At 51.2% G+C, this 4,542-nt stretch overlaps 1 pseudogene; it reads left to right on the top strand.

Annotated features, from left to right (window-relative positions):
• The first annotated feature begins 903 nt into the window (after positions 1-903).
• Positions 904-2,772, top strand: LOC114828592 (uncharacterized; annotated as a pseudogene).
• Positions 2,773-4,542: the final 1,770 nt, after the last annotated feature.

The raw sequence follows: 4,542 nt of genomic DNA, 5'->3' as shown, positions 1-4,542 counted from the left end.
AACCGGGACGTTGTGGAGCCATCCATCTCTGGGCTTCATTGACCTTTGTGATCTTCGAATGGATTTCCCACGACCATTGGTTAGGCTCGCTGCCGAACCGGAATCAAACTTTCGTCACCGTGATCAGTATTCATTTCGATCGCGGAGCGGCCGGCGTCTCACTGTCCTACGCGCCGAATTCGCCCCAGCTCCGTCTCATCTGATGCCGAATCCTCCTCTTTCTCGAACTTGATCCACGTAGAAGCTATCCGGGTTCGCCAATCCGTTCGAAGAAAAAAGGAATCAGGAGAGCTCTTCCTTGGTCAAGCCAGGTGTCTTGTCCCTCCTCCGTCTCCCGTCTGAGTTCTGCAATCGCATTGATACATTCAGATGGAAATATTCTTGAGATGATTGTACATGATTTGGGGAATCTACGTCCATGGTAATTGAAGCTTGTCAATTCGCCAAATGTAGTGCCTCGAGAACGAAATGACAAGTCGCGGCCTCAGTCCCTTCTTAAACGGACATTTCCGTTCTTGCAGAGACGCATCCAGGAACTAGAAACCGAACGGGACCAATGGCGAGAAATGGCTCGCTCTCTGTTGGTGCACTGTCAGCAACTGGCGCTGGCCCTACCACAACAACAGCAGCAAGTACAACTGCAGCAGCCTCACCAACAACAACTGCAGCCGCAGCAGCAACAGCAGGGTTATGCCGGCTATGCCAATCCTTACGGAGCGCCTCCGTACGATCCGAATGCTTTTTGCCCGAACGTCCCGATGACCGGACAGCAACCACCCATGGGCGACCCTGTGCCGGATTGGGATCCTTACAACGTTTACAATCCCTGAGCTTATCCGGAAAATCGGGCTATCGAGCGGCTACTTTGAGGTACGCGTCAACGACGGTACTCAACGTCCAACTATGGGAAGGAGTACAAAGAGCTTCGCACGCGAATCCTCGCTGAGGTGAGGAGGGCGACCATCGGGCTTTCAGCTCAATATGATTCATTGGGTCCCAGAGCTGGAAAACACTTCCGCCATTGATTCCTCATTGCAGGTCGAACCTCGAACCATTCAAAGTAAGCGCGGGCTATTCGAACTCATTCGTGTGGCAGCTCGAATCCGACGGCGATGTTGCGGTTCCTCTCATACTCAGCTTCAGTTTGGATTTCGAGTGGCTCGAGCACTGTCAGACGGGCGTGTACTCAGCATCTTTCAAACAAGATGCATTGAAAGTGAGTGTTCCGCTCGCAGACAGAGTCGCTGACTTCGTCACGGAGCTGAACATCCGAGCATTTTGCCTAACTCGATTCGGTGTCCCGAACGCTTTTAATTTATTGGCGGTTGTCATTCATTCTGCCATGAATTATCGGAAGACAGCCGGCAAAGATTATTATCCAAAGCTCACTCGTTTTCTCAGATAAACAGAATTTGGCTTCCGCTTTCGCGGGCATATTTTCACTCGATGACTCGTCGATTCTAAAATTAAATTCGAACGTCACTTTGAAATTGACAATAACGTCGGTGAGTTCTGTGCTTTCCGACTCCCGAGAGGAAAGGAGTCGGTTTATGTCGCTCTCGCGAGGAAATATACTAGGGCATCGCTCTATCGTCTCATCCTTCCTTCCCTCGGCAGGGCTTGTGTGTTCCAACCAGCATCAGGTCCTCTCTCGCCAGGACAGCGCGAACCTCGGTTCACCGTCGTCTCAAGATATCGTCAGAGTAAAATCAGGTACGCTATTTCTTGCCAAAGATATCTACCTTGCCCCAGGGCAGAATATCATAAAATTGCCCTTCAAAACCAACCAATGGGGTAATTATGAGCTCCGTCAAGTCGTCATGGAATGGGACCATCTGGGTTTCGTCGAGGGGTTGGAAAACAGTTTATTGAGAACGAAAGTTGACATCGTACAGGAGAAGTGCAAACTCAGTTTTGAGGTAATTCCCGGTCTTTCAAACGTGTGACTCGAATTCGATATTTGAAGCTTTCAAGCATTCCTCTGAAATAAAACATTCCCTCTACAGATGCCAAATTCAGAATTGCTGGCTGGTGTCGACCAGGTCGTTCAGCTCACGCTTCACGCCGGAAGCCAAGCCATCGCAGCCTCGTCCTCCGTGACTCTGGGCTCTCCTTCGAGCGCTCTGCTATTCGGAGAGGATTCCATCAGTATCGTAGAAGAGATTCCAGCCTTCGGAACGAGAACGTTTTCCATTGTTGCGGAGTGATTTCTGTGATCAGTGGACTCCGAAAGGGGCGATCCACGAGCTACAAGCTTCCGCTGCCTGGGATGATGTCAAAGCTTCGTCAGACTTCGATTCAAGCCACCGTTCGTCGTGACTCACAAGCTTCAATCTCGCGATACCGCCAAATTCCTGCAGGTGGAGGTCGTGGGTCATTTCGCGGAGATATTCTCGATCAAAAACCCTAGATTCGAGTGCCCGCCGGGGCTTCGGGCGCGAATCCTCGCTGAGGTGAGTCCATGGAGGAGGGCGACCATCGGACTTTCAGCTCATTATGATTCATTGGGTCCCAGAGCTGGAAAAGACGTCCGCCATTGATTCCTCATTGCAGGTCGAACCATTCAAAGTGAGCGCGAGCTATTCGAACTCATTCGTGTGGCAGCTCGAATCCGACGGCGATGTTGCGGTTCCTCTCATACTCAGCTTCAGTTTGGATTTCGAGTAGCTCGAGCACAGTCAGACGGGCGTGTACTCGGCATCTTTCAAACTAGATGCTTTCAAAAAAGTGTTCCGCTCGCAGACAGAGTCGCTGACTTCGACACGGAGCTGAATATGCACATGTTCCGACAGCAGCACATTCAGACGGCAAATAATAATGGGGCGACCTTCGGGGTCATTTTTTTTCTAATGTTAAACTATTGTTAGAGGAGTGAAAAAGTGTCATTACTTAGTATATCAGAAGAGCGACCGTCCACTCACATTCGTCGGTCGTCCGTTCGAATGGGAGAATCAAGTCACGGTCCTTGCTCAAAACCTTGCAGCCGAATTGTAAATACTCATTTCTAGAATCGGAAATATAATAAAAAACAGCGAAAATCGAGCGAAAACCATCCTGTTCGATCGGAAGGATAATTCCTGAAAGAACCCGCCTTGCTTCTAATTCCGGCCCGAAATTCACGAAGATGCATCAAGTCAGAATTTAGGCGGTGCGCCAATGTGCAGACCCTCGGGTCGAGCCTTGCAACCGAGCCTGATCCTCAAAACACACCCTGAGCTCGGGAGCCCATATGTCTCTTGAAATATTTTTATTCGATCACTCATTCAGATGATGATCGCAGTTTCGTTCCTGCGCTCGCAGCTCCCTTCCGTCGCACTCGGCCTCTGGAATGAGCGCCGAGGACCGCGCCGGAGTTCTTCCCGGGTTTGCCGGAGTTCTTCCCGGATTTGCCGGAGGGATTTGCCGAGTTTGCCGGATCATCTTCGGCATACGCTCGGCGGCTGACATTCAGCATGACTCGTCGCGAGAATGAGATGACTCGGAACCAGCAGTCGGGCTGACAGGTCTATCTCGATTGTCAGCATCCCGATATTCCTGTCGTTAGTTCATGCCTTGGAAGCCGAGCTCCCGATTTCATGCCGCGAATAGTGAATCACGAAGGGTTAGAGGAGAGATCGGGAAGGAGGGTGGTACCCGAGAGGAATCAACACGAGGCCCGCTTACGGAATGTCCATCGGGTGAGCTCGACCTGCAGGACCGTGAAAGCCCCGCTCAACGACAGACCGAGAAGCGATAGGAATGATTTCCAGGAGGATGCTACTGTCTTGATTGTGGAAGATCTATAATATGTAATCCGATAGGAGTACCGGAATCGAAATGGAAGCCTGAGAGCAAGCAGAGCAACAGTCGACCCCAGGGTGTTAGAACGGATTGACGCGAATAGAATGCGGAAATACCGCCCGATATTCCAACCTCAAATGATTCATTCGCTCGCTCGGACATCCTTATTTTTCGATCGACGCCATGATCTCCACGGAGTCCTGGAGCACCCGATCCGCTATTCAGCTCTCTCACTCACACTCTCTCGCCACTCACCCGATCAACGCTCAACAGACCCCCATCTTCGGAGTCACTCATAACATGAGCCTGCTTTCTTCGAGTCAGTGGTCGAGATTCAAGAGGGCGCACGTTGTTCCGTTCATCTGGATAATCGTGAGTCAAATCTCTTACAATCAGAAGCGGAGAATTCGGTTACCCGAAATCCCGACTTCGTCGAATCCCCTATCGGGATCCGAATCGGAGTGAAACAGTATTTTGTTGATGAACTTGCCAAATCTTGCCATTCCGCGGCGATATGTGTCACAGCTCCGCGGGATACGTTGTGAATATTCCGCGATGGCAGACTCAGAAGATCACGGAGTCTCCCCCATAGCACAGCTTCATAGACGGAATGCTGCGTTGCGAACATACGAGAACGATGCATTCGTCGCCGACCCTCACAGACTTCGAGCGACTCCGGAGGAACTGCCCGTGTCCGTGCCGCGACGTGGATCGATGATCTGACAGTCTTCCGGCGCCAGTGGCGGATCAAGGGGGGGGGGG

This window comes from Galendromus occidentalis, unplaced genomic scaffold (genome assembly GCF_000255335.2).
Source record: "Galendromus occidentalis unplaced genomic scaffold, Mocc_1.1 scf7180000076479, whole genome shotgun sequence".
Taxonomy (NCBI): Eukaryota; Metazoa; Arthropoda; class Arachnida; order Mesostigmata; family Phytoseiidae; genus Galendromus; species Galendromus occidentalis.
This window is presented reverse-complemented; position numbering and strand designations above follow the sequence as displayed.